The following is a 23,646-nucleotide window of genomic DNA, read 5'->3' as shown; positions in this document are numbered from 1 at the left end:
ATATAGATATGGATAAGGGTGCCTGCAATTATGAATGCATGTATGTGTTTAGAGAGTTTTTAAAAGGGTGTCAGATCCCCTGGAGCTGGAGATAGAGGTTTGTGTAAGCTGCCTGTTTGGGTAGTCAGGACCAAAATTGACTCCTCTGCAAAAATATTAACTACTTTGCCATTTCTCCAGTCATCTAGATTCCTTTTTTATAAACAAGATTTACAAAACTTCAAAAAGTTATAATGCTCTTCAGTTAAAAAAAAAAAAAAAGTAAGCCGGGTGTGGTGGCACACGCTTTTAATCCTAGCACTAGGGAGGCAGAGGCAGGTGGATTTCTGAGTTCGAGGCCAGCCTGGTCTACAAAGTGAGTTCCAGGACAGCCAGGGCTATACAGAGAAATCCTGTCTCAAAAAAAAAAAAAAAAAGGGTAACATCACATTTCCTCACTTCCCAATTGGCTCAATTTATTCATTCTTTCAATGACTGTTTTCTAGCTGAACATTGTGTCAAACAAAACAAAATGGTATTATATTTCCTGCCTTCATCAAGTAAAGAAGAAAGAGCTGGCAATACTGAGTGATAGATATTTTAAAATGCAAGATTCATATAGATGAAGAGTTTTATTTTTGCTTAGAATGAGTGTGGCAATGTTCCTTCTGACTCTAGTTTGTGGAATAGTTTGAGGAGTATTGGTATTAGCTCTTTTTACGTCTCCTTTGAAAGTCTGGCAGAACTCTGCACTATAATCATCTGGCTCTGGGGTTTCTGTTTTTTGTTTGTTTATTTGTTTGTTTGTTTTTCGTTTGGTTTTGGTTTTGTGGGAGACTTTTAATGACTGCTTCTTAGGTGTTCGTTATAGAACTTTAAAATTGCTTACTTGATCCTGAGTTAACTTTGGTAAGTGGTATCAATCATGAAAATCATCTCCTTCATTTAGATGTTAGCATTCTCATGAGTTAACTTCCAACGTGAATGGTAAAGGAAATTTCTTCCTGGCTAAACAATTTCTCGGGTTTTCATTTGAGAGCCTCATGTAAACGGGGCTAACTGAATTCATTCAGGATCATCAATTTCTATTTTTCATATTATCCTAAATTATGTTTGAAGACACTCAGTGGTTTTCAGAGTTACACTCAGGGCTTGCTGTAGGTCCATCCAAAGTCAATATTTTGCAATTGACTTGACTTTGTGGAAGTTAGCTTTTAAATATTATTATTTCTTTGTCTACATCTCTACGTGAATAACTATGTACTCACTTTTCTTTAAATATAAATTTCAATATGCTGAATCTTCGTAATGTAAGAACATTTTAGTCATCTCTGCATCTCTTCATGATTGTTCCTCTGCAAACTAGATGGTATCACAGGTGTGTTGTACAGACATGGTAGGACTATTTTCTTTATTTGGAGGAAAGAGAATGAAGCATGGGTATGACTAATAACCTGGCTCATTCACAGACAATAAGGTACACAAACCTCATTATGTGTATCCCGGTTCAATGTCCCTGTAAGCATCCCACTGTCTACAGCAGTGAGGGAAGGGAAAGGGTATAGGGGTTAAAAAAAAATGGTTGTTTAGCACACTCAGCCTTCCTGATCCCCAGATTCGAAATCATCTTCTATGGAAGAAAACAGACACTACTCTCATAATCCCAATGCCTTATGAACATAATGAACCAGGGTTTTTTTTGGTTTTTGTTTTTTGTTTTTTGGGGGGGTTTTTTTTTGGTTTTTTGCAGTCAAATCCTTTGAGAAATAGAATACACTGTAATGGTTTAAATTACACCACCTTGTGACAACTTCCATTTCAGGGAAACACCATATGTCTTTATAAAAATTATTTGGGGCATATTTCTTTATACCTGCATACCAGCATTTAAGAGCAAGGTTTATACATTCACATTTTATGAACATGAAAATTAAATACTTATTGATCCATATTAATTTAACTAATGTGGTACTCAGAAATCCGGTATGCTGTTTTCACCCATTTAACCCAGAGCAATATTAGAAGGCAATCCAACTGGACATTCTTTAATAGATTTCAAACATAAAACAAAGAATTCAATGAAACTGTGGCAACGAACAAGTCCCCCATGCTTGAGAAGGAGGAGTGAGCATAGAGCCTGCCAGAAGCCGGTTGTCACTCCAGTAGACTAATTTTAGAGAGAAAAGAAGTCAGCATGGTAAAATGAATTTCCTTTCTGTAGCTTGCCTGATTGCTGACATTCTGAAATCTCATAATATTCTCTGAATAAATTATCCTCGTTTTGTTTAAAAAAGAAATTTAACATACATTTAAATCGTGCCGTAGTGCGGGAGAGGAGCAGTGCTGAGCTGTGCGTTCCACTAATGGCATCGGGTGCAAAGTGAGTCACCGTGGTTTTTATTTATTCATTCATCCTTGGATCCTTTTAAAAGTCTCTAAGGCCCTAATGACCATCATCATTATCATCAGTAAAAACCGCTTTCTGGTGCAAAGGCAATAGGCATTAAATTTAGAGGCAGCATTAAATTATCAGTAAAGAGGGCTTAGAATAGTGCTACACTCATATCCCTGCATACAGTACATGGAAAGTTCATAGAGCAGCAGGCAGGCAGATTTCTTTTTAAAGGCTGTGGTTAAGGTCTCCTCTTTACAAGGCAATGTCATTGGCTCAGGAGAGAAATCAGGGGTCAGGTCTGAGCTGCATTGTGAGTCACTGGAAGAATAAGTAACCAAGAATGAGATGACTCCTAATTATTTATTTATATGTTTATACATATAATTTAAAAAGCTATCTGCATGAGAAATTGTATTTTAAGCTTTCCTCCCATCCAGCATACTTTCTTGATGTAATAAACACTGTCTAAAGAATAGGATTTTTAAAATGTGGGAGTTTGCTTTGAACTAATATTTAAGTCTTTCCTGTGCCAGGACTCTATTAAATAGCCTGATGTCATCTACTAAGCAGGACAGAAGCCTGACTTTTCTGTACCATCTCCAGCAGAAGAATTAGAACTGCACTCATGGGACCAAATTTCACGCATATGAAGATAAACAGTGTCACTTCTGAAAGCATGAGTAAGTTTATACATTGAGATACATGTTGTTACATGCTACAGTCCCGTTCTTCAACCACTCACTTCCATCACAGTTTGGGCAGCTGATAGAATTTAGAAGTTATCAGGAGAACAATCGTGATGGTCTCACAAACCACTGCAAGTGCTTGTACTTATACAAAAATCTCAGAACTTAAAGAGAGTGGGGACTGATGATCGCAGGGGCCGCATTCCGGCGAACCAGCTAAGCCTAGGACTGGCTAGATGCTTGGNTTTGGAGCACGTAGTTAGGAATTTGAACTAACTGTTAAGTCTTAAAAATTGCCAAGTCTTGTTTAAAAGAACATAAATGATCATAGAACCAAACAAGAGGAATACTATAGAATACATAACAAAATATTTAATACAGAACACTGCTGNCAACCCTTTCAAATTTCATCAGGTTGTTGGTTTTGTTTCTAGGNTTTTTGTTTGTTTTGTTTTGTTTTATTTTTAATGTTGAGTGACAAATGTCTTTGTAAAAACAACTAGCGATTTCATCAATGCTTCTCTGTCCTTTGCTATAAAATACAGGTGCTTACTAGCCTGTTCCAAGTTTAGGGTAGCCTTGGCTACCTGTTGAGACAGTGTGTATGAAACTGGTTTTGTTCTTTGAGAAATGTCCCTGGGGGAGTGAATGTCCTGGAACATTCACTGGTTTGTGAAAGACTGCATGTGTTTTAATTCCTTATCCCAATCTTTAATAAAGAGAGTTATGTTTGACTCTAAACTTTGATGTAGCATTTTAAAAGTTTCTGCTTTTGCTGTGGATAGTTAGATTTCACTAATCTAGGCCAATATCAAGTAGGGGCTGTGGAAGATTCATTTCTATGGTACTCTCAACTCTTTTGACTACTTGGTAGATCAGGAATAGTCTTTCTTACTCAGAACCTTCCCTTCGGAGTCCTCTTTGAAGATGATGCTCATTAAGCTATTTTTCTGAGAATTTTCTCAGCTTATGAACCCGGTTGCCACCAGAGGTAGACCGGGCCCTCATACTGCTTGTCAGATTATGATAGTCTTCAGCTGGGAAGCAGTTCCACACCTTTGTATCTGTCCGTGTTCTTCCCACTATAACTCCTAACATCACAATGGCTCACACTTAAAAGAATGAGGAAAATTAAGTTTTCTTTTTACCTTCCCCCTTATTCCAATCCTTGCATTATTGCCATCTTTTATGTGTCTATACAATGTTCATGAAGGCCAGTGAGGAATCTTGCACTTGCATGGCTAAGATTTATAGCTGGGAAATTTATTCTCAATCCTTGCATTTGTGAAGGATGAAAAATGCATTTCCTCCACCCTTGCACGTTAAACTTAGTTAGGCCCATTCTTTCAGATTTGACTCAAGGTCTTCTGGATTCAGACTTCAGAATGGATTTTTCTTATAGCTATAAGAAAGGCATTTTTTTATGTGACCGTCACCATATAGAAGAGTCGTATATTCTGAACTCCATTCATTTCTAAACTGAGATAAAAAGTTAGAGATGTCCTCATTGGTGTAGTGCTTGACTATTGATCTATGGTGATACAGATTGGTTCACACACACACACAAAGATAAACTGAGGGAAAGAAGAGGAGAGGGGGAGTAGACACTGAGAAAGGAAGGAGGGAGGGAGGGAAGAAGGGGCAGGGGGAAGAGTCTGAGGCAGAGAGGGGAAGGGGTAAGGGGAGCACATTGCCATTGCCATCAGGTTTTGCATGCTTGTGGGCAAGCTCAGTGGATAGAAAGACCCTTTGGGCTATGCATGTGCATTTGCTCCTGTGCAAGTAGGTGCAGATGCAGATGTAGATGGATATTCAGATGCATGCACATACCTGTGAAGGAAGAAAAACCGGGTACCATCCTAAGGAGCAGCAAACAAGTTCTTCCGAGACAGTCTTACAAGATGCCCTGAAGCTTCCCAATTTGACCAGAGAACACTAGGAATCCTCTTCTCTCCTGTCCTATGCTGGAATTACAAGCACAGGCCACCACACCGGGCATTTTTATGTGGGTTCTGAATCTTGAGCTCAGATCCTCACCCATGGGAAGGAAGGACTTTACTCAGTGAGCTATCTTCTCAGGTTTAAATTCTCAACTGTTGTTCTAGAGAGCAATTTAATTCAAAATTGTTTGGAAAAGTTGAATCTCAGAGCTGTTGAAATGTATAGCTATACCAGAGATCATGCCATTAAACCAGAACCAAACCCAACGCTGACTTTTCTGGAAGCTATCAAATGTCAATGTTTTCTCACCTAGGGGTAGGATTATATGCTTGCTTCCCTGCTTCCAAGCTGGAATCCTATCTGGCTAGCTCTTGAACAGGCTATGTGCTTCTGTCATAATCGCTAAGAGTTTATATGTGTGACTTGCCTTGTTATAGCTGAAAAACACTGTTTCCTTGGAGTTACCCACCCACGTCTGCATTTGGAATCTTTCTGTCCCTTCTTCCATGAACATTCCAGGTCCTTGGAAGGGCAATAGAGTCTCCTCTAGTGCTTCAGTCTGTCCTCAGAATCTTGCCTGCATTCACAGTGCCAAGTATGGATTCTACTTCAAAAAACTGATCTCAGATCCAATCAGTCAGTGGTTAGTTACACCCACAACATTAATACTACGAATGTAGCCATGTGCCTACTGTGTTAGGACAGACATTGTTAGATCTTTCAGGGTTCACAGATGGATGAGAAAAACGTTTCTCTCCTCCAGGAGCCTGCATAGCACCTTCCAGAATTATGAGAGCTAACCAGGAGAAAATGACGCTTCCAGGGGAGGACCAGCTTGATTTCTCCAAGCGACTCAAGGATGTGTTATTTTCAGTAAAAGGGTCTTATCACCAAGTTCTGGACAATAGCCAAGGGCAGCCACAATATTATTCAAGGGTTCATGTAACTCCAACTACTCAAAAAGATGTAATCCATTTCTGGTCCTAGGGTTTTTAGTTGCTAGCCTGTGGTATCTAGTTAGGGTATTTCCACTTCATTATAGGGTAACTCCATTAAAGTTCTTTTTGTATATGTATACATTTAGAAAGCTTCTACAAGTAGTAGGTTTCCATATTGCTTTTTTAAAAAAAAAAGATTTAAAGACACACCAGAAGAAGGCATCAGATCCCATTACAGATGGTTGTGAGCCACAAGGTGGTTGCTAGGAATTGAACCCAGGACTTCTGGAAGAGTAGACAGTGCTCTTAACCACTAAGCCATCTCTCCAGCCCCCATATTAGCTTTCCTCCCCCATAGCTTCTCCTCTGCCCTGCTTTCCCATCTTCCGCCTCATTTAGTCCTTTATGTTCCATAATTTCCTTTCCCTCTTTATATCAATGTCTTCTATGATCTGTCACCTGAAAAATCCCATCTTCCATATTATTCCTTTATAGTTTCTCAATAACCATATATTGCAAACAAAGCACACACATCTAAGAAATTTCAAACTAACATTTGTGTTTCTGAGTTTCTGGTTCTGAGTTACCTCTCTCAGGGTGACTGGTTTTCTTTCAGTTATTTAATAATTTCAATTTTGATAGCTAAATAATAACCAAAATATTCTGTTCTATAAATGTACCACATATTCATTCCTAATTATCAGTTCGCTGCTTCCATTTTCTAGCTTCTGTGACTAGAGCAGCAGTGAGCACGGAGGAGCATCTCTCTGTATCTACTGAATCTCTGCAGTAAGATACAACATATGTCGGATGTATACTAAAGAATGGCATGGCTAGATCTATTTCCCACTTTGTGAGGTGTGGCCACACCTATTTTCATAGTGGTTCCACCTGTTTGTATTCCCATCAGCATTCATTTCTCCTTTCCTACAGCCACGCCAATGTCTGCTATGCTTGTTTTTAGTGTTGACTATTCTGAATGGGATAAATTGAAATCTCAAGCTAGTTCCAAATTGTATATCCCTGGTGTCTAAGGAAATTTGAAAAAATATTTTTTAGTCATATGTATTTTGCCTTTTGAGAAATTCTGTTTTGGTTCTATGCCCCAATTTTAAATTGGATTCTTTGTTGTTTAACATTTTAGTACTTTGTATATTCCAAAAAACAACCTTCTGTCAGACAAAGAGCTGACTGGTAAAGATTTGTTTTTACCATTCTATATGCTTCCTCTTCACTGGAAAACTGGTGGCTTTTTGCTGTACATAAGCTTTTCCATGTGTATTATTGGTCAATTTTTAGTTTTAATCAATGCCATACTAGGTCTCACCAGCAAGTTCTTTCCCATGCCTTTAAGTTCAACCATGTTTCTTACACCTTGCTCTATCAGATTCAAGGTATCATATCTTATGTGGATACTTTGATCTATTTGGAGCTGAGTGTTGTGCAGGGTAAGAATTGGGGATCTAGTTTCATTTTTCCACATTCATCTGTGCAGCACCATTTGTTGATGATTGTATATTTCTGGCATCTCTGTACAAACTTAGGCATCTGTAGGTATGTGGATATATATTTGTATCTTGCCTGGCATAATGTGTGGAGTCCACAGCCCAGTAATATTGCTGATGCATTCCCCTACGCCCTCCATCCCCTCCTGTTCCCCTCTTCTGTTTCGTTCTCCCCAACAGCAGTTCATTTATATCTCCTGGCACTGTGAAAGCTAGAAAGCAAGACAAAGACTTTTAGCTCAGTTCCAATTTGGTTTCTCTCTGTCCTGAAGCCAAAGCATGAAGCATCTTTGGTAATAGGATCTTTCCGTTTAGTGCAACAACTAGCAGTGTTAATAGGCAGTATTGTTATGGACACCTCGAAGACCAACAGCTCTGAGGAGGTACTGCATTTCTGGCAGTGGGATTTTCAATGAAGACCCTATGGCTTCTGGGATCACCATTATCCACTCACAGAGGACACTTATAGTTGAATTCTTTTGTACTACATATTTATAATTAGTTTACTAAGTTGTAGGTTTCATATGGATTCTTCATATATCCTTAAATATGATTAACTCTTTCCTCATCCCTCTATCCCCACCCCTACTTAAGGTTTTCTATCCCCAGTATCGCCCCCCCCCACAACTCCCTACTTTTATATCACCTGTATTCTAGTATCTTTCCTCCACCTTACCTCCTCTAGCTCCCATATGGTCCTTCTCTGGGTTCCTGGCCTCTACAGACATCCTTTCTGGCTTACATTCACAAATGTAAACATGAAAATTCCCATGTGTATATATACTTTCCCCATCCACCCATGGACTGTTCACCATCCTCTACTTTGATGTGACTTGGGTCTTCTAACCACTGACACTGATGACTTGAGACCTCATGCATAAGCAAATTAAGGGATGAAGAGATGCTCACAGTTGAAATAACTTGCAAATAAATGCAGATACATTTGCTCTGCAACTACAGACTGAGGTAAAAATCATTGTAATCCTTAACCGGGATTAACTTGATGACAAAGAAATTCAATTTCATGAAGCATCCATAAATGTATTACTATACAAATGAGATTAAATGTGTAGCACAGTTTTCATTTCAATAACTGTAGTTATGAAACTCAGAATTGCAAAACATAAGGGAGTGCTTACTGTCACTGGAACATGGGGAAGTGTCCCTGTGAATCCTACGTTTTAGCATGTTTCATGTGGTTTTAAAAGCCCCTCTCTACACAAGCAGTTTCGTTTACCCATAAATAACAAAAGACATTCAGCTACAGTTCCTCTCAATGAGGTATAACTTCAACTGCATAAAACTTTTGGGACATCCATAGATTGGTAGAATAAAATCCCTGCATACTTACAACTTCAATCATAGACTAAAGGGGGGATATGTAATGAACGCATTAACCTGAGGGTTCAATTCACATGTGTGCCTACTGTGCTGGGCTCTAACTTTTATAATGGTCCTAATTACTAATATAGAAGACCCATACATAATAGCAGTCCTTTGCCAAATAGCCTCTGCCTATAGTTAGAATGGGCCACGCCTTGAATAAAATATTACATCTGTAAATTTACAGACCAGATAAACCTACTTAAAAAATAAGGGAAGAGGTCTCATTTCCAAAAGATTCATTGCTAAGGTCATTGAACAAGCAAACACCTGTAGTGACATTAACATAGAATCGATTTTGCAAAATTCAATTTATGCTCAATTTTCCAAAGGTGACAGCCCATGAGACCAAAACCTAGATGGTGATGGTTATAGAGTGAGCATTTTATAATAAGAAGACATTTTTCAAAAGTTGACATATTTGGTTGACATTAGCTCTTAAATTGACAGTGCCTGATCACCCTAGCCAAGGCTAAAGGCCTAGAGGAAATGTACAGTGCCTGATGCTTCTAGAAACTGGATCTCCACTCTACCCACGCAGACGCTATAATGTAATTAAAATCAAAGTACACATAAAAGCTCATTACCTACCATATCATTAATTTTAGATAAAAATAATTTTTAAAAAACCACCAAACAGCTACCAACTTCGTAAAGGAAACTCCACTAGTAATACTCAGAGGTTTTTGTTGTTGCGGCTGTTGCTAAGAAAGCAATGGTCTTGCCAAATTTTATAATTTAGGCATTAGAAATTTTCTGCCGTAGCAAAACAAAAATAAACAAGGACTTAAATTAGTGTTTGCAGAAACGTGTTAGATTTAATGCATGCAAGCAATTAAGCAACGCTGACTTGATTCACTGTGGTGTCTAAACTGGCATCTTAAAAAATGAAAGTAGCTAAATTTGTCCCTGATAAAATATATAGCGGCAATGGGTTAGGAATTTCGCAGTTTTGCCCAAAGACTCCAATCAAACAACCCATATATTAGGCGGCCGTTAACATGCTGGCAGCTGAATCTTTTACATCAGCTTCCAAGGTTGCACAGTAATTACATCTACAGTGAGTCATTTTTTGTGGCATATTTTATAAAACTTTTACAGGTTTTTCTGGGAAAGGATTATTCAAAGTCACCTTTTATAGATTCTGCCATGAATATTAGACAATTCTTTGGAAATGTTAGTGTTTACTGCTAGCACCACTGCGGCCTTAAGTGCAGACAGCAGTCGGGGGTTTCATGCAGTATATCAGGAAAGCATCTACTCCTTCCCAGACCTTCTGTTCCCAAGCATCGCTAGTTTATGTTCCCACCAAGCTGCTGCCAGAGCAAAATCAATCCAGTTGCCTTTTGCTGCTCAAGGCCAGTCTGGGAACCAAGGAAAGAATTAGTTGCTCTGAGCATTTGCCCTAGACTAGCATTAGAGAAACTGAGGTGCAGTACTGCGACCAAACTAGCCAGAGGACTTGCTCGTTTGAATGGCTAATTCACTTAGTTACAGCCTTTCAGTGGGCTCTCTTTGTATCCTGGTTCCTAGCAGTAACCAATCAATGCTAGGACATGCATTTGAGATGGCTGTTACATAAAGTCCTGGCTGTAACTTATCGAGTCCCTGCTTATTAAAGCACAACCCCCTCAATTGAGTGTTATCAGCATGTTTTCCTTCTGAATGAAAAGTCCTGATTGCCACCCATTTCCAGGCGACTTTCCATTGAATTCCTTATTCCAATCTGTTGAAATATGTTTTCTTGAATGAATTTTTTTCTACTTTATACTGATCTGTTTAATGGCTTCTGGGCTGTTTATTATAACTTGATAAGATTTGTATCACATGAAAAACATTTGTCCAGAAAATATCCTCTTCGTGCCTATGAAGTAAATGTCTAAAAATAAAGGGAAAAATTTTAAACACATCTCACAGATTTACTTGAAGGATGGCCTTTTATTTATATTAGATTGTAGAACAATTAAGAACTATGAGAAGAGGTTGTACTGGAGTTGGGGGAGTCCTGTGCTTAGGGAATGATTCCTGATCTTACTCAGGGGAAGTATCAGCATGATAATTAAGAATGCAGGAAAACAAGTGCTACTCCATCTTGGACTCAGTGTTTAAACAGAGGTCTCTGGCTGGGAGAGTACAGCCAGTCTCTTCTATCTGCTTCTCACCAAGAATCCAAAACATAGGAAGTCAGATCTTGCATTTAGGTGGAAGAAAGGTTGACCAATCATTCATACATATACATATATGCATACGCATATGCATACGCATATGCATATACATATATGTGTGTGTGTGTGTAGCTCAGGGCAAGTCTTAGTCTAGAGATGATAGATTTGAAAATTATAAGCATTTAGACTGAAAACAACAACAAAGTGCTCAAGAAGCTAAAGGAAAAGGATCAGAGTTAAGGGTAGCTGGAAAGGGGGAAGTCTAAGACAGGCTTTGGATAGAAAAGGACTACCCTGGCAGGACATCGCCAAAATCTATGACAGAAGAATAAAATTTAAGAGAGATAACCTATTTCAAATGTTGATTGGTCAAAAAGGACATGAGCTAAGAAGAGACTATTCATTGTGCTGGAGAGAGAATGCCAGGGGTCCCACAAAATGGGCTTCTGTGCAACCAGGGAGACAACCTGAAGGGCATGGATACAGCAGAGAGGTCAGTGATGAGGTAGAGGTGGAGAATCCAGAAGCAGACACACTTAAGGACTTTACCCTATGATAGAACAAAGAATTAAGACCAATATTAAGACATGGAGTCTTAGAAAAGAGTTTATCTTAGTTGAAGCTATAATGACTTGTGTTTGTACTGACTGGAGCCATCTTGTAAAAAGAGTAGCAACTGAAGATACAAGAGAAAGATAGGACAATTGCAAGAGTTATTTTCTGAACTGACCCCAGGGAATGGGAGTCGATTTCTACTTTGAGAATAAAAGCACTGGCCTTATGCTGAAAAACATTCACCCAATGTTGTGGATTTTGTGTGTGGAACTGTTCCCAACTGATTGAACAATTGGTTGCCAGCTGATGGCATTGTTTTTGGAAGGTTGTGGAACCCTAGGAGGTGGAGAAAGTAGTTCACTGGATTTAGGCCTTGAGGCTTTATAGTCCTGTCCCACTTCCTGTTCCTGTGAACTTCTAGGAGTAGGTGTGATGTGATCAAACATCTTCTTGTTCCTGGCACCATGCCTTCCCTGCCCGCTGCCATATTTCACCTCATGATATGATGCACTATATCCCTATGAAACTGTAAGCCACAGTACATCCCCTTTCTCATCAGTGGATTTAGTTAAAATATTATATTACAGAACAGAAAAACAAGTTAAGAAACCCAGTGTAAAAAGGAACATAGCAGAGTACATAAGATTAGATTTGGTAATGAAATGTTTCTTTCTGCTTTCTTAGTCTTTTATTGAAATGAGAAGCAAAACTATTAGTGTGAGAGGAAGAGAGAGGGATGTTGAAGTTGGATGGGAAGGGTGGGGGTAAACAGCTAGCTTCTAAATTAAAGGTGACTATTTACATGTGTAGCTGAGGCCTCCTTACATCCAGTGATGACAGACAAGGCTGCTGAGCACGACTCTTTAATGTGAGTGTCTTATGCTTTGCTTTGGGATGTGGGCAAGGAAAGGCGAGCAGTGAGTTTTAAAAGAACTAGAATTTGTTATGTAAGAAAAAGATAAGAGCATAGAGTGAGGAGAGCTTTTTCATTCCTTTTTTAAAAATTATCTTTCACCTTTCTTCTGATAAAACTAATTCCTCTAAGTAAAATCCATTGTGTATGCAAATCTGTAGGCGTGCAATTTTTTCTTAGTCATGCCATAATGGAAAAGTTCAAATGCTGGAAAATAGTATTTTCAACATAAGTACTATAATTTAGTCTATGTCTCACCTATTTAGCTCAAGTTAAGAACTCTTTTTTCTCATTTTTACCATTTTTTTTCCTTACGTAACAGCATAAGCTGTAGAGAAATAATTATGGGCAGGTTATTAACATTAGTACTTCTGAGTTTCAAAATAGCTTGGTGACAAGACTATTCAGAAAAATAAACTATTCATACAAGTAGATTGACTTCAAGTGAGTCAGATTATAAGATATATTTAGTGGATTGTGGAGCCGCTCAGTTACTGTATGTCAATTAGCTATGCCATTCGATGATGGTTACAGATGTTGATATCAGCAATGTCTTCATGCCAGCACAGAGCACCCACAAGCTGGGTTTTCCTGTTCATCATCTAGTAGAGTTCCTCTTCAGATATTTATGGGATAGGGAGGGTAAAAAAGAAAGAGAACTGTCAGATCAAAGAAAGCATTTCTCAAAGAGTTTGAATGTGTTTGCAATCCTTTGTCATTACATCCATGTTTAGATTCCCCTCAAAGCAATGTGCTCCATCTTGGCAACCACACCCCCTAACGATACATATACACAAACACACTTGAAACAGTGTTTGAAACAAATTTTATTTAAGCTTCCAAAAGAATTACAGGCTTAATACTAGCCTTTTATTCTTAACTTATAAAATGCAGCATTATTAAAATAGTCTAAATGAGAATATTTAAATATGAATATTCCAGATGCTTAGGAAACATTTATTTTCTACAGTGACCATCCATTTATCAATTTATGTAGCATTTAATTATATTTAGGGAATATACCCACATGCATTTTATATGTGTGTAAGGTGTGATTATATATAATAGATGATAGAGTTCATATGTAATATGAAAATCTAAGCTATGGTAAAAGGAAAACCAATATTTTCACAAATATAAACCTCACTGGATGCAAAAGATATAGTTGCTCCAGTATTACTGTAGAGGAGACTTTAGTCACCACATAGACTCCATTGTCTGCAAACTATGTCTCCGTATAATCTACTAACAGTCAAGATAAAACTTATTAAAGGTTACAAACTATGCATACAATATATAAACATGAAATTGGCTTATTTTTAGTGAAACAATACAATGTGATTCAAAGTTAATGTCTCATAAAATAGATCCCTTCCCATGAATGAGCACATGATTCAAACAGGATTGAACTGCATCTGTAGTTACCTTTTTCATGAATGTGACCCAGGCCCCCTCAAGCGGCGTGTCACTTTTACATGCACATCCAACATGATAAATGTCATCAGGGCATGTGTTTCATATAAAGATGGCCAAGCCTATGGCTAGCTCAGTTCAAGGCCTGGAGGTTTGTTCACAGGCTGCCTTTGTCCACTGCCCTCTGCTCTCTACCCCTCTTTCCTGGAGGCTTGTAGACAAAGTGCAAGTCCTACAGTGGGAAGAGCTAGACAAAGAGCTGGAATTTTTGTCTGGACTCTGATACATTCTATCCATGTGAATTTGGAAGAAATCTTTCTGATTTCAATTGTAGTGTCTTTCTTTCTAAACGGGGGCTGGGAGTAGCGATTTTGCCTGCCTGCCTCAGAGATGTTAGAATCAGGTGATACATTGCAAGTCAGCATGCTGAAAAACTATTACATACACACACAAACATACACACACACACACACACACACACGCATGCACCCATACACATACATGCACACACACATACACACCCTACACACAAACACACACATGCACGCATGCACACATGTACTCATACATATACGTGCACACACACACATGCACGCATGCACACATGCATACATGCACTCACACACACACACACACACACAAAGAAAAATCCAGTCTCAAACTTTTATGGTCACTGGCTCTTGTTTGAATTATGACGAGTTTAATAAATCCAACCCTTTTTACGGTTAGCACTAATGCTTCATAATGATGAAAAAAGGAAAAGAAAACAGAAAGAAAGAAAAAGGCTGGGAAATGTGCGCTGTAATCGAACAGGGAAAGATTTGTTACTTTTTCTTTCCTATCTCAATTAACCTCTGAGGAAGGTCACGGACAGGCCAGAGCTAAAGGTTTGATTTCCTTTTGGCTTCTGTCAAGTCTTCAAATGTGGGGGGAAGACAGTCGCAGAGTCTGTTGTATTCTGTAAGGCTTGGGGAAAAGAGAACTTTTTCAGCATGTGGCATTCTTCAGGAAATGCATAGATTTTTCTCCTTCTTTCTCCTTCGCCTCTTTATCTCAATCAAACTCATGTCTGATTGTAATCATCAACGGACTGTGCTATTTCTGTGTAATATCTTACAACAGTGCCAGGCCAATGGGTCTCCGGGGTCTCATAGGCTTGATAATGTTAAGGCTACTGTGAGTAAAAGGAACTTACAACTGTAATAATCTCAGCTCATAACAGCTCAGACAATTTGTCACCTTGGCTGTCCATTCAGGACACTTTTCAGATCACAAACAGTCTTTCAGACAGGTTAATGCTGGCTGTCGAGAGTTTTTTTTTCCTAATTATATTGTCAACACATACTCTGAATAACTACTATCTGCTTGACAGTATCCTTAAAATAATGAGATAGAAGTAATAGCAACAGGCCAGATGTGGTGGACCATGCCTTTATTCACAGCACTCAGGAGGCAAAAACATGGATCTTTGTGAGTTTGGGGCCAGCTTGGTATACGTAGTGAACTCCAGAGCAGCCAGGGCTAAATACTTAGCCACTGGTCAAGGCTCTCTGATATGATGGATACTGGTTCCAGACTTTATATAAATGCGGTTTTCACAGCAAAAATAAGAAGTAGGTATTCTTGCCTCGTCTACTAGATGGGGAAACAGAACTTAGCAAAGTTGTGTGTGTGTGTGTGTGTGTGTGTGTGTGTGTGTGTGTGGTGTTACTTTTCTCTTGCTGCAAGAAAACACAGGGGCAAAGAAAGGGAACAGTAAGTAGAGTTGAACTATGAACTCTCAAAGTCTTCCTTCAGTGACAGACTTCCTCCAGTGAGGCTTCAATAATCTCTTCAAATAAATGTACCAACAGGAGACCAAGTGTCCAAATACATGAGCTCATGAGGGAAATTCCTCATTCAAATCACATTAGTTCACCTGTGGAAGCTCACCATCATTCAATCTTTGCTGGTTACACACCATATATCAGCTATTCTGTCCTCCCTCTGGAGATGTAGAGAAGTAGACCTTAAAGCACCTAGTGATACACTTTGCAATCATAGTGCCTTTCTCTGCACTTTCTGCTCATTTCTTTGGATTCAAGCTGTGATTCATCCTAAATGTATAACTCTGCTATTTCTAGATTCCTCCAATAAAACAGCATTTATTCATGCCATTTTCTGACTCTTAGAAGATTTGGGGACATTTCCCTTGAAGGTTCTCAGCCATTCCTTCCTTCCTCTTTCCTCCTGATATTCTTCCTCCTTCCCTTTCTTTTTCTCCTTCCTCCTCCTCCATATCTTTACTCCTTTCTTTTATTCAATTCTTCACAACACTACTAGGTCAATTCCGAGTCTCTGCAGATCAACAGGTATTTCATTCACAAGGATGACAGCACGATGCTCTGACATGGGCCTTCAGTTCCTAAGGTTCTATTGGGCTTTAAAAAAAATAATTGGACACTTAAGCATTTTCTTTCAGTTCAACAATATCACTAAATAATGTAGAGGTCTTAATCTGTTCTTAGTCAATAAATAGGCTGTGGGAATAAAAATTTGCACATTATACCACATACTGCTTTTTTACATGCTATTATGGAAGAGATTGTCAAATTCCTTCTGTGGCTAAATAGTGAATATTTTGTCTTCATGGGCCATGTAAAGTCTTTGCTATGACTCCCCATCATTTATTGGAATAGAGTAGCCAAAAATAGCACAAAACTTTACTTCTAAACATAGAAGTTTGAATTCCACATAACTTTCATGTCATTGAATATTATATTTTAGACTTATTTCAATCAGTTAGAAATTAAAAAATACTTAATTACATTCAAAACCTGGCAACAGGGATTTTCTTAAATGTGCTCTCTTCTCATTACATTCAGATGCCTCCTTTTATTTCTGTTTTGTTTGGTGAGGTTCAGAGATCAGGAAAGAGACAAGACAAATGAAGAACAAAGTGATTGAATATTTAAGTGACTCCATGTTCAAAAAGTCTTTAAAATATTGTAGGAAAATCACTTTTCCATGAATGTAAACCAGAAAAATGTGTATGTGTTTCATCTTAGATACATAACAGAAATTCTGGCCTTCGGTGTTCTCACCTTTAAGTAGTTATCACTCCTAAGGACCACATGAACCTTTGTACACACACTTAGCTTTCCTACATTACAGTGATTCTCAGGTAAAAGTCTTCATGCTTCTTCACCCCAAGTTTGACTATTATGGTAGTTCAAAGAGCTAAGTGTGGTTTGTGTTAAATAGATTTCTGAGTCTTGCATCATCACTCATCAAAAGGAGCTCTGTATTCCAGAAATATACTTGTTTGACTCTTCTGTGACCCATGACCATACCATCTTCTCGTATTTATAACTGCTTAAGAATTGCTTTGCTCTTCTTGATTGGTAGACATCATTTGGAAAACAAGTTAGGTTCCTTCAGTAGGTTCACATAACTTTGCACTGGGTACCACAAGTTTAGATGACTAAGCAACATCTGTACCAAAAAGCCTGCTACTTTATTGGCCCTGTTATTAAACTGTACTGCCTGATAGAAAAAAAAGCTTTTCATTCTATTTTCTCATCTGCAGTTCATATCTCTTTTCTCTCCATTCCTCCCATTTTTCTTGCCCGCTCTCCCTCCAAAAGAGTTCTCTGATTGTAAAATGTGCATATAAGACATGGTTGAAAACTACACTTGCACCATCCTCATTTGCAAGTCTTTCTGCTTTTAAAAGAACTGAAAATCTAAGATTAAAAAGCAGCAAGAGCCTAGTGGCCCAGATCTCCATTCTCCTTAAGAAAAAGCCAGTGTAAGATTTTGGAATCAAAGAGATGTGTAGGCCATAAAACAGAATGCACATCTGGGCTACATGCTTAGTTTACATAGATGGATGGATGTAATAAAATCTCCTCTATTCTCACTGGACTGTGCTGCAGAGAACATCCTAACTCAGCCATGATTCTTTGCAGCAACTCCTGGGCATTGACAGCATGTGAACACCTGACCCTAGTTGTGGTTTACAGCAGAATACTCCTAAAGTGCAGCATGCTTTTCTGTGCATAGCCCAGGTATTCAAGACTCACACTAGTGAACTCATCTACTCAGCCTAAGAGTCTATAAAACTGATATCTTTGGATATTTGATCACACTCAAATAAACAATAATGAGATATCTTATTCAGTACAAGTTAACGAGTTCAATTAGAACTCAGGTTCTTACTCTGGAAATCAGTCTAGCGGTTCCTCAGAAAATTGGACATAGTACTACCAGAAGATCCAACAATACCTCTCCTGGGCATATACGCAGAAGATGTTCCAACTGGTAAGAAGGACACATGCTCCACTATGTTCATAGCAGCCTTATTTATAATAGCCAGAAGCCTGAAAGAACCCAGATGTCCCTCAACAGAGGAATGGATACAGATGTGGTGCATTTACACAATGGAGTACTACTCAGCTATTAAAAACAATGAATTTATGAAATTCTTGGACAAATGGGCGTATCTGGTGTATATCATCCTGAGTGAGGTAACCCAATCACAAAAGAAGTCACTTTATATCCACTCACTGATAAATGGATATTAGCCCAGAAACCTAGAATACTCAAGATACAATTTGCAAAACACAAGAAAATCAAGAAGAAGGAAGACCAATGCGTGGATACTTCATTCCTCCCTAGAGTAGGGAACAAAATACCCATGGAAGGAGTTACAAAGTTTGGGGCTAAGAAAAAAGGATGGACCATCCAGAGACTGCCCCACCCAGGGATCCATCACATAATCAGCTACCAAATGCAGGCACTATTGCATATGCCAGAAAGATTTTGCTGAAAGGACACTAATATAGCTGTCTCTTGTGAGGCTATCCCAGTGCCTGGCAAATACAGAAGTGGATGCTCACAGTCAGCTATTGGATGGAACACAGGGCCCCCAATGGAGAAGCTAGAGAAAGTACACAAAGAGCTGAAGGGGTCTGCAACCCTATAGGTGAAACAACAATATGAACTAACCAGTACCCCCATAGCTCATGTCTCTAGCTTCCTATGTAGCAGAAGATGCCCTAGTCAGCCATCATTGGGAAGAGAGGCCCCTTGGTCTAGCAAACTTTATATGCCCCATTACAGGGGAATGCCAGGACCAAGAAGTGGGACTGGGTGGGTAGGTGAGCAGGGCAGGGGGAGGGTATAGGGGACTTTTGGGATAGCATTTGAAATGTAAATGAAGAAAATATCTAATAAAAAATTTAAAAGACAAGAACTCAGGTTCTTGAAGGGCTGATATGTCATGTCATCGAACTGAGACTTAACCAGTTCGGTCCATACTTCCTTCTTTCAAATTTTACTGCTTTTAATCAACCGTATTTTACTGATCCAATCTGATAGCTGTTCCTTTTGAATCTCTGAATTCCTTTGTATTTTTCTGTAGAGAGCATCTGGTGTTCATAACTGTTGAACCATCATTCCAGACACAAGTACATATATTTTTGCCCATCAATTATTTACGGTTTTGAAAAGGTAAAAACCTTAAAATATTGACCCATAACATTTATCAAAAGAAATCCACAAAATTACCTTTTCTGGAAAGCCTTCTAAATGTTGCACATAGTGCCAAGTTGAGCATCTACCAGTCGTATTGTGCATACTATGTGCCAGACATGGATTTAGAACTCTAGAGATAATTATTGTTGAATATTTAAATATCCGTAAGACATAGGCATTACTATTGTTTCCCTGTGGATACTAGCACAGTATAAGGAAGTGCATTATTTTGAAATATCTTTCTTTCATAAGGAATGAGAGATTCAGTTCCCTGAACGTATAAATATTTGGAATGAAGTTAGAGATTATACTTACATAGGAAAGTGGCAGTAGTAGGTTCTTCTCCAGGTTTCATATCCTCCCCAGCCATCGGGATGTAGATAAGTTACAGCACAAGTCATGAATTCCTTCCCATGGAGCAGGCCTAATGTTTAATTAGACTGCTGTTGGTTATCCCCAAGGTAAAAGAGTACCTGTGTACCTTCAGTGTCCCTTTGGAGCTATATTGCCATTCCAAGCATTGTGCTCCATAGGCAAGACACCTGGATAGAACTGTTGATGGCTTTTCTCCCTTGGCAGCTTGCATAGCGCCTCCTAACACTATAAAAGCCAGTCCTTATGGAGGAGGCTTCCCTGTGAAAAGCAGCTTGATTTTCCAAGTCCTGGGTCAAAAATGGGTGGTGTTTTCAGCAATAGAGACTTACCTCTAACTATGGGAGGCAACCAAGGACAAGAGCAATAGTCTCTACTGGGTTTTGTCTTGGAGGGGAGTGTCTCTTGGACTCCCCTGACTAACAAATCAAACATAGGTTTTAGAAATTATTTGTCTTTTGCCTTCCCATTTAATAACTATTTTCTTCAGTTATATCTTCCAACTGTATATTTGCATACATAAAAATCTTTCTTCCCACTATACATACTAATTTAACATAATCGCTTCTTCTTAAACAATATTACTGTATGCAATACTTATTTCAGTTGATTTCTTTCAGTTTTATGGGTACAAAAATAATATAATCTACAAATGTCTTATCTCTTCGTTTTGTATATCTTTCATCATATTCTCTTACATAGTGTGCTGGCTAATATGCAAGGTCATTGTTTAACACCAGTATAATGGTGGATTTGTTTGTTCTGGTGCCAACTATAGGGAATATCTCCCATGTTTTCTCCATTAACATAGACATTATCTTTGAAACTGAGTTGCATTTTATTATGGTAATTAATTGGTATTATCAACTTTTAAAATAGGTACTCAGTTTTGTCCAGTGTATTTTCAGGACCATGGGAAATGATCTCATGACTTTTGTCCTTAGATTTATAACATGCTGGGTGATTTTAGTTTGTTACTAAATATTAAACCATTTTAATTTATGATATAAATTACTTTAGTCATCTTATATAAATGTATATGGAGGCCAATGTCATCCTCAATCGCTCCCCACTTTATCTCTTGAGACAGGGTTTCTTACTGAACATGACCTCACCAGCTCAGCTCAGCCAGTTAAGCAGCCAACCCCAAACATGCTCTTGTCTTGACTTCCTTGGCACATGAACTGTAGACCTGTTTCATGCAACTTTTGTTGTTGGTTCTAATGAACCAATCTTAGATTCTCATGGTTTTGCAACAAACACTTTACTGGCAAAAAGAGTCACCTTCTCAGCCCCTATATACTAATAGTTTTAGAAGTTTTTATAGTAGTACTTACAAGTAAACTTGTTCTGTATATTTATTTGTATCTTCACCTGGATCCACCATTCCATAAATGGTTTGCAAAACAGTAATATAATGCTACTTTTTTAAAGTTTATGTTCATTGACTAGGTGAGATATTTCTATGAGAGGAGGACCTCATTCATCAAATATTTGATTACACTCAGGAAGCTGGTACTGGAAGGCAGGTTACATGTTTTCATTTACTATTTTTTATATTAATGAGTTGGTTTCCAGTATTATCCTAAGACAACCAATAGGTTTGTGGATTTCTATCCATATGGACTCATGGATATTTCATGTTTTGTTTTTTGTGGGTTTTTTGTTTGTTTTGTTTTATTTTCTTTTGTTTTGTTTTTCAAGACAGGGTTTCTCTTTATAGTCCTGGCTGTCCTGGAACTCACTTTGTAGACCAGGGTAGCCTCGAACTCAGAAATCCACCTGCCTCTGCCTCCCGAGTGCTGGGATTAAAGGTGTGTGCCACCACCGCCCGGCTTGTTTTGGTTTTTTTTAATGTTGCTTCACTGTTGTTGTTATTTTGATTGTTGACCACCCTTTGAAGATGTACCTATCCTTCTATAAATCAAGGTTTCCAGATTCATCTTGCACGGGTTCCTCTTAGGGCCCAAAAAATCATATCTTCTCATGGTTATCTTTTCAAACACTTCTTATTCATTGTTGGAATAGGTCCTACACAAAAGATTTGGCCTGAGGTATGGTAGCTCAGTTAAAACCAACACTCCAGAGCCCAAAGTTGGAAACCTTGTGTACATTCACCACAGCTAAGTCAGTCCCTCCTGCAAAGAGATAAAGTTGAAGCATTCTCCTATGTGTCATGCCTGGAGATGACCAATCAGATCAGTGAGACAACCAGGAGAATGCCTAGCATTTAACCAACATTTACTGTGTGTTTCAACAACCCTGAAGGGGAAAGCAGAAAAGGAGCTCACAGTGTAAAATATGAACATCCCAGAGATAAAGAGAAAGCCAGGAAACCACGCTGTTGCAGAACTCTGTAGCTTTCTTGTCTTCTCAACCATTGCTATTCCTTTATGCTTCAAACAAAGATGTAAGCCAATATGGCAGCTATGATAGCAGCCAAGTCAGCAACTGTAGGCTTTGAGGAGTATGAGATATGCAGGCAATGAGCAAAGCCCTACAGTGCTCTGTTCAAGCATCCAGACTAGAGAAACTCTTCATGGTATCTAGATACAGGACAAAATAAATTTACTGGTTTAATCTAGGTTTTTTTTTAAGTTGGCTTTTTTTTTAAAAAAAAATCAATACTTGCTTTGTTTATTCTTATGTTAGAAATATGAAGATACTTATGGTCAGAAAGGAAAGGGCAAGACATCAGGAGGGGAAGAAAGAAAGGCTTGCTACCACCATATTCCTGGGGAGGTAACATCAGGAAGACCCTTAGCATGGGTCAAGAACATGACCTGGTGGGCATTCAGGGAGATTCTTTACTACAGCAGAATTGTGGCTGCAGAGTCAGTTCTCACAGATATCAATATTTTGAACACATTACGATGGGTTGTGATTTCTCCACTTTCCCTCTAACATTTGCAATGAACTGTGGATCTTTTATTATATAATTGTTTACTGCAAAAAGAGAAATCAGAATTGCAAGAAATCTCCCATTCTGAGTCTTATCCATCAGAGAGATGGATGAATCAGGAGTCGGAACACCAGAGTTTACCTTCAGTCAGAATACACATGCCCCTGAGTCTGAAAAATCATTAGACTTAATGAACTATACACGTTTGTGAGTTATTTGAGAGGTATGATTGAGATAAGATACAAATTAGCTGTGAAGGGGAGAAAGGAAAAACTTCAGGTTCTCTAGATTTGAACAATTGAGAAGACAGAAAATAATGATCTCAGGCTTCAAGCCTTATCAATTAAACAAAGTTGTGAAATGCGTTAGTGTTAAGTAACTGATGTTTTCTACAAACAAGTAATTTAAAGAATGAACTATAATTAGATAAAAATGGGAGCCAGGGTACAAAATATAGTTTATACAGTGTGTAAGATAAGGAGAAGAAAATTCCAATCACTTCTTAACTTGAAAGAGATGGCAGACATAAATTATGGAGGTTTTAGCAATTTAAAATTTCCCATATTCTTATTTATCCTGGGGTGCCATTGGCCATGTTATTTAACTTACCCATTATTTCTTCTGAAACAATTGCATTACAGTAAGAACAGATAAATAGAACCCTGGAGTACACTATATCACTGAAGTGTTGGTTGCCTTAAACAAAGAGAAGTATAAAATCAAGGCAGTTCCTGGATGCTGTTCTCCTGGGCACAGGCTCATCGTTCAGAGCTGTCAAAGGGTGTTGTCACTCCCAAGCTTCTGTGACACGCAGGACTAATTGTTTGCAGCCCAAGGCATTACATGTCCCACTTTTAAAGGCACTGAGACAGCATCTTCTGAATTACCCACTCACTGTAATTCTTCTGTTTATGGCACAATGACAGCAGTTTTGAATCCCTTTGTTTTGTATTAGGAAGTCTCACTTACCTGCTGAGGGTTA

At 38.4% G+C, this 23,646-nt stretch overlaps 1 long non-coding RNA gene across 1 annotated transcript in view; it reads left to right on the top strand.

Annotated features, from left to right (window-relative positions):
* Positions 1-2,310: 2,310 nt before the first annotated feature.
* Positions 2,311-23,646, top strand: part of LOC115029422 — a 40,381-nt gene continuing 19,045 nt past the window's right edge. The window contains exons 1-2 of the long non-coding RNA XR_003834996.1: positions 2,311-2,359; positions 2,908-3,054. This is a non-coding gene — a long non-coding RNA (uncharacterized LOC115029422). The remainder of the gene's footprint in view (positions 2,360-2,907; positions 3,055-23,646) is intronic.

The sequence above is a fragment of the Mus caroli genome, chromosome 2, assembly GCF_900094665.2.
Source record: "Mus caroli chromosome 2, CAROLI_EIJ_v1.1, whole genome shotgun sequence".
Lineage (NCBI taxonomy): Eukaryota > Metazoa > Chordata > Mammalia > Rodentia > Muridae > Mus > Mus caroli.
This window is presented reverse-complemented; position numbering and strand designations above follow the sequence as displayed.